Source organism: Acipenser ruthenus, chromosome 7 (assembly GCF_902713425.1).
Source record: "Acipenser ruthenus chromosome 7, fAciRut3.2 maternal haplotype, whole genome shotgun sequence".
Classification (NCBI taxonomy): Eukaryota; Metazoa; Chordata; class Actinopteri; order Acipenseriformes; family Acipenseridae; genus Acipenser; species Acipenser ruthenus.
Genome location: NC_081195.1, coordinates 55,327,141 through 55,340,639, shown reverse-complemented (window position 1 = coordinate 55,340,639; position 13,499 = coordinate 55,327,141). Strand labels below are relative to the sequence as shown.

The 13,499-nt window shown below is 35.4% G+C and overlaps 1 protein-coding gene across 2 annotated transcripts in view; it reads right to left on the bottom strand.

The window, feature by feature from the left end:
- The window catches only part of LOC117415271 (exocyst complex component 4-like), a 133,247-nt gene that overhangs the window by 79,312 nt on the left and 40,436 nt on the right, over positions 1 to 13,499 (bottom strand). The window lies entirely within an intron of this gene.

The following is a 13,499-nucleotide window of genomic DNA, read 5'->3' as shown; positions in this document are numbered from 1 at the left end:
AGAAATAAAATGCTTTTATAATGGGGTAGTTGAACAGCTGAGAGATCAAGTCAACAGAAGAACAAGAGGGTTGTTAAAATCTGTTGAGGTACAAATCTTGGTAACTTAGTTCCAGGCAGGAGGGTCTGTCATAATTAAGCATAAATACCCAATGCTGAAATACCTGCTAAATAGCTGACCATCTGAATGAGCCAAAGGCTGTTTGAAACTAAAATCATGCACAGTGAAAGCCTGGTAGAGGGCATGTAACATCACAAACAACCACTCTATTGTGCTAGTAGGAGCTCTTGCTTTTCAAATAATTTGAAATACAGTAATCTCTTGTGTATCCGCCCGTCACATATCCACCATAGCTGATCAAGCTCTTATGCAAAATGCTACAGGAAAGCGAAAGCGAGTTGTGATTGCAATTGAGAGTTGTTTTTTCGTAAACCTAGAGTATGCATTTTGCTACGGTGCAGATTACCCGACACTAATGTAAGTGTATACAGCATGGTGGCAGGGCAGGAGACCTGTGCATGAAGAGGGTTTTTTGTTTAAATGTATATTGTAAATAGTAAATAGTGTTTATTTGTTGTAATTAATTAATGAAGTACCTGACTCTCCTGGGAAAGCCTACCTGCTGTGTGCGATTATCAGGTGTGGAATCTAATCAGCTGGTAGGGGTGTTCCAGCAGGACATCACATATAAAAAGGTTAAAATGAATTCACCTCGGGGCTGCTGCAAAGGCAAACCCAACTGGGCTAAAGAAGATGAAATTTACCAACGTACGTATGTGTGTGTGTGTGTGTGTGTGTGTGTGTGTGTGTGTGTGTGTGTGTGTGTGTGTGTGAGAACCAGGGCTGGATACCGAAGAGTGAGTAAGCAAGTCAAAACCACGGACAGCCGGGCGAGTAGCCGGAGTTCGTGTTTATTGAACAGAGGAGAAGAGTTCACAGACTGTAGATCCCACCAAAGTTTTTGTACACTGTGTTGTATGTGCTCCGTGCTCTACCATTGCTGGTAAAGTCAGGTGAGCTGTTCAGTGTGTTGACTTGATATGTAAATAAATCCTGTTCGCCTGCAGGGCGTATCAACTTCAACCTCCGTCTCGATCTCCTGCCTGTCACTCAGCAGTGAATGCATGCACCCACCTGGCAGACGGCTACCCTGTCACAGGCATTAATACCCTGTATCTTTCTAAACAAGGGATTTAGGGGAGCTCCCTAATAAAAGATGAATCTCAAAACAATACTTGTGTGAATATAGTAATTGTTACAACTGTGTATAATGGTATTTCAAACAGGATTACATATCCGCCCTTACTCTGGTCCTACCGCAGTCGGATATGCGATGGATTACTGTACATGGAAATGTATAAAATGTAATTAAACTAACCTAAAAGCAGGCCAGCAACAAAATATAAATAAATACAAAATAACAGTAAAGACAAAAAATAACCACCAATATGCTCTAATTTGTACCATAGGTTTTATTTTAAACAACATTGAAAAAACAAAGACAGCACCACCCCCACCCACGTATATCTGAATATATTTATGCACTCCACTCTCACCTTGTAATAAAATAAAACATGGCCTTTTCTTAGCATAATAGGAAATGACCTGGTTTAATTAAAAATGTGTAAATCTTATCTTTTTTTCAAAAATTCAGGATCATCCATAATTAGAATGCAATAAAAAGCAATGCCTTTGCCCGCAATTACGACAAGGCTCTGTACAAGTGATACTGTGTTGTCAGTGTTAAATGACCCTAGTTGATTAACAAACCTAGCCTGCCCAATTTGTTACAAAGACTGTGCTACTCCTGTAGTCCCTGGAACTGAACCTGACACTAACCGTGTTAATAAGGAAATCCTTGCTATGGAAATCACTCAGGCATAGACTAGAAAATCAAGTGCAGAGCTTCTGTCTTCCTTATTACCTCAAGTCACCCTGAACTAATCAATATAATTGACAGAGAATGAATTCCAGAGAGTCAATAAAGGTTTCCAAAATAGTAAAACTATGCACGCCTTGGTGCACCAATGAATATAAATACAGCTACTGGCAAACTAGCATCTCTTAATATCACTGTGACAATATTATTCATTGGATTATGCCATTGTATAATTTGCTAATCAAATTGTGTTTAGCAATGCTCCAGCATTACTTCACGATTCGATAATTCACAGCTGTGGTTAATTCATGCTTAGACCATGTTGTTATTAAATTGTACATGTACAATACCTCATAAGGGCCATTCACTAATGCACTGTCCGATATTTCACAATATTTTATGTGCAAGACAGGTAGCAAAATATGAAGGATTCACAGTCTATGAAATTACTACAACTCGTCCATTATTTGTATTAAAGAAAAGAAAATTCAAGTCTGGGTTAACTTCTTTGTCTCTCCTTATATATGGAAGGCTGGTTAAGGATTAAATGATTGGTGTACATTTGGGGGAATCTTTATGAAAGATATCAAAAGACAAAGAAAAGCTGCACCAATGGCAAAATCATGAAAACAAATGAAATGGATAAAACAGGATAACATAATTTACTAAACTTTTATTATAGAACAGTTTTCATCAAAATGTTGGCGTTCTTAACCTTCATGGGAATCACGCTTTTTTGTGCAAATAGGGAGTTTACAAATTTGACACAAAATATAATACCAGTAGACTATTCTCTACATAATTCAAAATACGAAAAGTGAAGTAAGACGCATCCAGAATTGACCTATAACTTAAATAGCTACCTCTTTGAAAGAAATGTCGTTTTATACTATATATCAACGCATTGTAAAAAAAACAACAACTTCTCCACACGTGGGCATTCCCTTTTCTGAAAACTGATTCATGTTGCTAAGTGGGAACAAAACCCACGTCCAATTTTCTCATCTTTTCCAGCCATCCTTCACTGCCAATTCAATTAAGACTCAATTACGCCTCAAAAACAATACAGTAGGCGCATTGGTTGTGCTCAAATGAGATATTCTAGCTCCCCTGCACTAATTCTGTTAGCTCTCTCAGTGCCTTAAACTTTAATACAAAGCAGCCTTCCTCTTGAGAACAGGCCTGACATTTGAGAGAAACAGTCGCTGCGGTGCAATGAAATTCAAAAGCTGATAACAGGCACGGTAATTGAAACCTCAACGGATATTAGCCCAATCAGGAAAACAGCCAAGGCTTTAATCACCATGCCTCCTCCATGCGCAGGGACTTGGAAACCTTGTTATTCCACAAGATGACCCTAACATTGTTGTTAATCAAAGTCCCAAGCAGTGCACAGGTTTTTTAATTTGAAAAGAAAGAAAACATCATTATGTTACACAGCAGTCCTTACATAGTATTAGAACCGGAAATATTACACTGGTCGCCATGTTCTTCTGTTGAAGCCTTTTGCTTATATTTTGTACATCAATTGGGGATACTGTATACAGATTCAAAGACCATGCTAAATAGATTAAAAGTTCCAGCTGATTCGTGGTTCCCAATCACTTCATGCGTTTTAGTTCAAATTAACAACAATGGTTTAGCTGCAATCAGACCATGTGACCCACAGCTAAGCTACCTTAATGCAAATTAATTGAAATATTTGTGTATACTAAACTAACAAAGTGAAAAATCTAAAGATAAATCAGCACACCAAAATGAGGAGCTGTGATAATGTTAGTAAAGCTAATAGGTAAGAAAAGTGTAAAGCATTAGTTAGCATTACTTTAAAATTATTACATTATACTACAGTCTTATTATCCATAATTATTAAACACTCAATAGTGCTGAATTTAGAAATACTAAAAAGACGTAAAAATAACTGACAAACGTTGTGAAGGTTGAATATATAGTACCGTATACAATTTCTGAGTCTTGTTGTAAAATTGTTAAAAAATGCTATGTCTTCCGTGGGCACGGGCTCCATATTTGCCAGGTTATAAATATAAAATACAGTGCATGGTGGGATGATGTCATATTAATCCCACAGTCCATTGCGCTGCTAGGAACTGTAACAGAACTATTTTAATTGTGTTTGTATGCATTTAGCCAGACTAAACATAAAACGGTACTTTAGTGCAGACACGTTGAGATGAATTAATTAAAACGTTTTTGAGTACGGTTTTCAAGATCAGTAATGTAGTGTGGACAGGGTCTTACAGCGATGGCCATACATAGTTATAGAGAAGATTTACTGGAATTACTTTGTCAGCACTATCTGTTTAAGTCAACATGGTGTATCTGCTTTGAATATTACGAACATTCGTGTTTCTTTCTCTGTATTTTTTTTCCTAATTAACATCTTTAGCAAACTAAATGTATCTGATTATAATCTTAACATAAGATGATTCTGCTATTTTATTAAACTGTGTCATTTAATTTCACAACACAAATACCATAATAATATTAATACTAATAAAAAATAACAATACTAATACATTTAACAGAAACTTCTAGAAATCTCCTTCTAGTGAGCATATGAATACATAGCACAACAGTCATTATTATTTAAATTATCCCTGTTAGTATTCATGGTTTTCCTAAGTCAGAAAGTATGTTAATATTAATATGTTATCGTTGGTGCAATTCTGCCATCAGCAATAAAATATCAGTTAACTGAATCGTGTGATAATGACAATTTGAGCTCTTCTCATATCATCAAGCAAAAAAGTGACTTGGCTTGGTGTATCCACACATTTATCTGGCCACTATAAAGAAAACATTAAAGAAGCTATCGGATATGGGAAGTCGTAGCATTCCCCACGGTTTGTTCTGTGCCACAAAAATAAATAAATAAAATAAAATAAAATAAAATAAAATACTGATCCATGGCAACCTTTAATTTTGTTTCATTATTGAAGGAGATAAAATGTTTCCAGTTTCTAAATTTTACCATGACATTGTGGACAGTCAAATGTGTGAAACAGTGAAGACAGCCTGAGGACAGCAAGGCACAAGCAGCCTACCGTTAATGAAGCCACAGGAGTGAGGCTGAGTGTGGCTTGCGACAAGATAATGCATTTCCTCTCCCTGTGTGAAAGCCAGTAGGAAATCTCCTCAATTGCCATGGATAATCCTGGATTAGACTGACTCATGTATTATTTTTACAGGGGCCCTCACGCTAGGAAAAGTTCACTCAGTAAATATGTTCTTCCTATTATGCAGGAAAATCTTCAGCAGATAGTTTAGATACAGTGTGAATTTGTGAAATTGCATTTGGCACAGTTTTTGAGTTGGAGTGCAGGATTTGTATCAGATGTCTGCGTTTACTGTTTATAAGGGCTTGACAAGCAGAGGCTATTGTGGCTAAAGAGGTCTACTCTACAACATTGTATTTGCTGTGTGTGCTACAGTGACTTAATTTAAAGCCATTTTTAAATGCAGTTGACAAATGTTAACTTAGTACAGGGTGTGTTTTTAGAATAATACTCTTTCATATTATAAACAGTAAACCCTGTCTTTACGTTAAGCCGGTAAACCTCAGAATATATACAGAATAAACAAATGTCACCCAAACTTGCATATATTTTTACTTACAGCAACTACTTCATTCTTTGTTACAGTGAACCAACATTTCAAAAGATGCAGGCAACAGATTGGACACTACAGTAAAATGAATAGTAAATCATTACTCTGTATACAAACATTGATAGCAATGCAGAACAGAAATAAGCCTCAATTATTCTACTCATTGACAGAGCCAGATTACTTTAAGTACATTTCTTTTTTTTTCTTCTTTTTAAAACATTGGTGTTGTGTTAATTGGACCAAAATAAGCATCCCCCAGGAAAAAGCCAGACGTGGGGCTACTAAGCCTTGTTGCACAGGTTTGTTTTCTTCCTTGTCGGTTTGCCTTTTAATTGGTGCAATAAATGAGGAACCTAACGCATTGACCATCAGTGCAGGAAACATGTTCAGAAATCAAAACCTGCCATTCTGACTTTACCATTGCATGTTGTATCAGCTCATGCATTGTGGTTACAAGAGGAGGACTTTGCATCAACTAATGTACAATTATAAAGAGTTAACCAGATACAGCAGTAAAGCTGCTGGAGGCACAGAGGAAGACTTGATGAGCGATACTTTCCAACACTAGTAAGATCAGGTGAATTTAATAATTCATGAACAGAGGCCTGTTAGAATTCAAGCATTGTCGTCTTGTCCGATTGGCTCATAATGAGCTCCTTCTATTATTAAAATTAATTAGGACAACCTCCGTTTTGACCAGAAGTAGTGAACTGAGAAAAAAAAGTGATGACTCAGGTAACAAAACCTTGCAAATGAAGGTGGATTAATAATTGAGTGTTAGAGTACATGTTTCAAAAGAATGGTTCTGAGTCACCCACTCCTTTCAGCTAATAGAAACCTTGCGTCAATAGGTTTATTCAAATTACTGTCATTTTTTTTTCTCTTTAATACTGCATTTACTGTTTAACATCAACATCACATCAAGTTGCTTAAAATGACAAAACTAAATGCATATGGCCTTAAATGTGAATTTATTTAGGCCCATTCTTGCAGAGCATTTTTTTTTTTCATGTCAAAATGAAACTTCTGTAACCTTGAACTCTCTTTGTCTGCCTAGATTTGAGGTATATCACCAGAACCCTACTGTAAAGTGCAGGTAATTAAATCATGATTCAACCTTCTGTGCCATATCAAATATCAGTTTCATCATCCAACCGAAAGGTAATTATCCATAAGCATTATGCATAATCTTGCCAGCTACCATAGGAATTTAGTGCAGACTCGACAGTCAAAGTTCACAAGCATGCAGGTCGCACACTCACTGAAGCATTCCGACAGCTGCATATATTTGCATTCTTTTACAGTTGTACTTGAAACAGCATAATTCATCAAGCAGCGTCCATTTTTAAAATACTCAAAACTTGCTTCTTATGCTCTAGTCTTTGAAGAAAAACAAAATCGGTTTTAAAAAATAAGCGCCACAAAATGGTTACATTTTCTTATATGATACTTGCTGATCGAGCTTGCACTAGAGAGTCATAGAATCTGAGCATTAACCCAGTATCTTAAAGTGTTAGTGTTGTATCATCCAAGACACATGACCACAATTTGGCATCCATCACAGGTCAAGGGGTTTGAATTTGCTCAAGGGGTTTTCATAAAATTGAAATTAGGAAGTCGGCATCTTTTATTTGCTTTGAAGTGTTGAAACCGTAGTGGTGGATCCAGCAGATGGAATATATGGAACAAGTGAGACAAGTCATTTAGGATAAGAATCCAAAGCAGGGAAGTGAGCCAGTGGGGATTGTTTGTGGTACATGCCATGGACATGAGCCCCGCAAAGAGCAATTGACTGTTGGCTGCAGATAATTAGTCTATAACTTTATTTTAGCATGAATATTTTACCATGTGGTGCAAAACTCATTAGAAAGAAGAATTGCTAGTTGGAGTATATGAAAGAAGCAAAGAAGTGATCCATCATTTGCTGAAGAAAAAACAGCTTCCAGCATAAGTAGCAATGTTTCAAATGCAAGACTGAAACACATGTATAGCATGCCTCTATAGTGATGGCTTCTAATGAAAGATGGCTTCTAATGAATGGAAACACAACTACAGTCTAACCCTTTCTTTACTACAGAACACTAAACTGGATAAAAATGTGAACAAAATGTACTGTATACCCTTGTTAAAAGGTTAATGTTCTGAGAAAAATGCTGGAGAACATACTGTTAGTTTTAAGACATCATACCCTACAATTAAAAAAATATATATATTAAAAGGTTTAAAATAGGTCATGACCATGTCGAAAATATTAACTCAATGGCAGTTTCCTTTAAAACTACAGGCATTTGTTATCCATATGGTGTAGTTAGTTTATTAAAATATTTGAACTTACACAATTTCAAAAAATGAAAAAGGAGAGTGAAGGTTAAATACGTCAGGTTGTTTCATTTGATATTATGTGTGCAAAAAGAAATTTCACTATAAATAAAAAAACATCATTCTCCAGCAGACAAATATTTCAGGGTTTTTTTAGATTCAGATTTAGGACTGAGAGATTGTTAAAATGGAGGAGCTTGAATAATAATAATAATAATAATAATAATAATAATAATAATAATAATAATAATAATAATAATAATAATAATAATAATAATAATAATGTTCCTACAGATGTCAGGACTGCCCAGTCCCTGACCACATTCCGGTGCCTCCTTAAGACTCACCTCTTCAAACAGCACCTGTAGAACTCCTCTGTTTGTATCCTGGGACACTATCACCCTTCATTTAAATGTGCTTTATTTTGCTCTTATCTGCCCCCTATTTTACTGCATTTAATCCTGTACTTCAGAATACTGTAATCTGCCAAGTGTTTAACCTGTAGTATTTTGTATTTAATCATATCCTGATGAAACTATCACTATTATCTGCTGTATTATTGAATTGTGGTTTGTCACACTTGAACAAAAGTTATTGTATTTCTTGCTCTTATTGTATTACTTGTATTGTAACACTTGAAATGTATTCGCTTACAATTGTAAGTCGCCCTGGATAAGGGCGTCTGCTAAGAAATAAATAATAATAATAATAATAATAATAATAATAATAATAATAATAATAATAATAATAATAATGACACTGAGTTTAATGATTTTTTAAATCACATTGCAATACTTATGTAAAATGTAGACTTTGCCAGCATAATATACTTGAATAAATCCAGCTGCAGAAATGTCCACATTTGATCAAAATCTCTTGAGGCAAACAGGTAGAACAGCCAGGGTTACAAGATTTCGACCCCATATGGAGCTGTCCTGTCCCATCAAACTCCAGCTGATGAGCAGTGATCCCCTCAAACAAAGAACTGTTATTTTCAGCCACTTTACTAATCAGGGAGTGCAGATTAAAGGTAAATATGACATTGACAAGCGAGACGACAGCTCTTTGCTGATTAAAATTAGCAAAGGTTCTACAATATTCGCTTCCAAGTTCCGAGGCAGCAATTAAGTCTGGAACTGAAGCCATCCTTGAACAATCATTAGTAGACACTTTACACTGACCTGAAAATGCAATTTAAAAAAGACAGATGGTGACAAAACAGTGACTGATAAATATTTACTAAAAGAAAATATAAAATATTTCCCAAATAAATCCAGCAATGATGAACAAATATTAATTAGCTGCTTGAACTTAAAAAACATCTTATTCCTCTCTTGCATATATATATTGCATATAGTATGAGAAATGATGTGATCAATTATATATTACTGATTTATTATTTGTAAAAAATGTAATGATAGTTAATTCTTATGAATATTATTTTTTCTTAAGAATATTGCCTGAGATACTTTTTGCATTGAAAGTTGAATTAAGAACAATTGCCTCCCACTGTAGAAAAGCTGTCTGCTGCTGACAATCTGCTCATTATAAAAATAAAACCTACATGCATAATTTAAAGTATTTTATAATTGTTCAGACCCAATCATATCTTACCATAACCTTCACCCAGAGATAATATGGTAATATTTAATCCTGTGATTATAACATGTACCATAAAAACTAATACACAGACACAGTGGCAGTGAATTCTTTGATGATTTTCAAAGTTTGGTATATGGTACGTTTAATTACAGTATTTCATTACCTTAACTGTAGGTGTTAAAGTTTTACTGAATTGCATTAATTTAATGATTTGTAAAACTTTGTAATTTTGTATGCTTAATGTGATAGAATAGGTTACTAGCTATATATCATCAGTAAGTACTTGTGTATGTTAACTTTATTCTATACATTATTAAAGGTACAGTGATTTTTATCCATACAAATCGATTATGCAAACTAGTATCGGTCCCAATTATTTTGGATAATTGACTCTCTACTGTGTGTGTGTGTGTGTGTGTGTGTGTGTGTGTGTGTGTGTGTGTGTGTGTGTATAGGTAATTAAGAATAGAAACTTGAGCACTCCCTAGCAAACTAATCTGGAAGCTGTGATGCGAGAGCCTTAGAAAGTATATACATCTTTGTATACAACACTATCAACTGCTTTCATTAAAACAGTGAAGAAATACACACAACTGTGTACACTAGCACTATAGTGTTACAAATTATCATACATGACTAAGCTTTATAGCCAAGTCCAGAATACATGAAGCACACTGTCATACTGATTGTGTTGTGATGGGAGGGAGGGAAAAAAAAAAAAAAATTCTAAAAGGTGGTCATGCTGTTCACTTCCATCAAGCGGTCAGCTTTAGAATTGTAGGTCAAAGGTGTCTACGTGTCAGTCTGCAGACAGGCTTCAGGGTGAGGGATGGGGGAGCTACTTCAAGGCTATGAAACATTCCATAATATATTTTCAGAGGTCATGGCATGATAATACTAAATGGGACACAAAAACTAGAAGAAGTCGAAAGCTTAGAGGGATGTAATATGGGGCTAACTTTAATTACATGTCCAGATGATGGAGTAAAATCATATTTGGGATGTGGCTAGAAGGATGATGATACTAACCAAACTCATTTTGAGTGCCTTTATGCAACTGAGCCATTAAAACACGGATATAATGATATACGGTTTATTGAAAATAATACTTGTGTATTAATTCTATGTATACTTATTTAACTGTTTAAGATGTGCAATACCAGCCACCTAGTCTATATTACACAGAAGAGAAGATTGACAATGGGAGTGGAAAAATGCTGACACAAATTGTGGTTAGCTGGTGTATCTAAATGTTCTTGGCGTCGACCCTGATCCAGATACACAGGCACAGCATTAGCATGGCCTTGATAAGAAAAAGCTTGCACTAAGATGAAGCTTGTATAGTTATTTTGCAGTAAATGTGGGGGGTGTATTAACTGCTGTAGCGTGTGTGTTCTATATAAGGAACAGCAAAAGGGGGAATGTAGGACTGGGTAAAATTCCACTCACAGTTTAAATTAGTTCCTACATGCCGGAGGTACTTGGGTTACTTGCATAGCAGGGTGTTTTTGAACATTCTGTTGAGTACATATCAGCTACTTGCAGAGCAGAGTGTCCTTGAACATTCTGTTGGGTACATCCCATGTTATCAGATAATAAGTATGATAACCATTGGAGGAGCCTGCAGGAGGCGGTGTGCTGGTGGCTATAAATATCAAATGAAAAAAGGGAGTCTACCCAGCTTGTTACGCTAAACGTGCTGTAATACTATGAACATTTCTGCTTGAATAAAAACTACTCTGCTGAGACACAATTAACAAGAGTGCATTTTTCTACACCTATAACTTCTCCTTGTGATCTTGTTGCCAAGAACTAAGGTAAACAGAACATCCATTGCCATTGGTTCATTTCGAGAATATTTTAATGATTGTTTAGTTTCTGGGGACGTTTTCTAACAGAATGCCGGTGGACTGTGTAAAATAAACAACTGTGTTAGTGGATGGAATGCATGCACGTTGGATGAAGAGCAGATAAAAGAAATCCCCGTACCGGCATTCAAATTAGTCCTGTTACGGAGTACCACGAGTACCGGCAGAACGTCGCCCCTGGTCACAATTAACCCAAACAGGCAGATTCCCATCCTCACTCATGCTTATTTATCATATTGCTTTGTCAGACTGATCTTCCACTCAGTAGACATGCAAAGAAATACATCCAGAAATTGGGTTGACTGCAGTAATAGTTCACTGACCCCTTGGTTTCAGCAAGTAATTTGCATTAGTTACTCAACAGGATTGCAACAGATACTGCAGCATTAGCAGATTTATATTGTGAGCGTGTTCACCTGTATCAAACAGCTAACATTAATTGACCACTGTAAAATTACATATCAGCTACTGTAAATCCAGAAATATTTGCAAGCTTTTTATTATGATATTTTCACGTATCCAAAAAAGTCGCAAACATTTTTGGCGCATATATAAATGCTTCCAATGGCTGACGCATACGAAATTCATCCGACCGCTAAAGGGCGTAAGTAGCCGACATTAGCGATATTGATGTGGACGTGAAAACTTCCACAATAAAGCCAAAGCATGCAAACTGGCTTATGCATGGTTTTCCACGAACTAGGAAAAAAAAGTTTCAGGTTGGTCTCTTTCGGGGATATTGAATGCTGTTAAGGAAAGCCGCACTACCAGCACAATTTGGATTTTAAATTGTTTTTTCAGATTGGTTTACAGTACAGTAGCTTCATATTTGGTACAATTTAGATTATCTTCTAAATAATAAATAAAAGCTACTGTAAAAATGTATTCATTTTCATGTTTTGCTATGGTATAGTATAATTCTGTAAAATCCGTGTTCTAACTGTGTGGGTGGACATTATATATATATATATATATATATATATATATATATATATATATATATATATATATATATATATATATATATATATATTTTAGAACATTCCACATAGCTTTTCTGTGATCCTCTGTTGTAAATTAAAAAAACAGAATGTTTGGTTTTCAGATGCTATAAAAAAAAAAAAATTAAAAAAATACTGTTTTAACTTTGGTAAATACTTTCTAGTAGTATTTGTGTTGATTTACTATGATATCAGATTTTTCATTAATTTCTGTTTTGGAGTTAATATTGCACTAGCAGGCCTATACACTGCATACAGCACTTTAAATGTCTCTGAAGTTGTTTGTGTAGTTCTTGCATTAGAAACCATTTTGGTTGATTGGTTAACAGAGACCCCCAACCTCCACCACCTCCTCTCTATACACTCACACATAGCACACAATTTCTTGATTGGATTTTGCTTTGACGAGCAATCATTGCTAATCTCGTAAACTAGCAAAAACACACGCAGAGGAAATAATAAGTGGACTTATGAGGACTAAATAGGATGATCTCCAATAACAGCAAGGCATCAAATAAATACAAGCAGCTTTACTCTGACCACATTCACAAGCACAGTCAAAACACTCCTGAAATTGGTCTCCCTGACCAAATTCTCAAACAATTTAATATCTGCCTGTGACATTTTTAAAAGGTGGGACCTGCTTGTCACATTAAGTCAGTTTTAATAAGCCGAAGAATTCGCTTTTTCATTCTCTGAATGACAACATCTTATCATACACACCTTAGCAAGATGCTGTGCTGAATTTCCATTATAAAAATGTCAGGGCTACTTTTCATCATCTGAGAACAATTCTTGTCTTCATGGACAGGACTCTGATTAGTTCAAACAGAACAAGACACCTACACATTTTCTCTGGACGGCGGAGAATAAAATGTGCACAGATTTTTAATTTACAGCTTTCCCCTATTTTGTAAACTGAACATAACACTGACAGTAAATTGTATAGACCAATCCAACAACAGTAGAAAGTGTAAACCCAGGTCTTTTGGCATTCCAGAACAAATTCACACAATCAAACACATTTTTATATTTTATACACTATATATAAAACACAAAATGTCTTGTTTTCAATCACTCGACAACACCTACGGAACATAAATGTTCATTAATGATCAACAAAATGAGAATACGTTAAAAAAATGATGTAAAGCTGGTACAGTCATATCTCTGAAACTGGAGAACGGGAAGCTAACAAGGTAA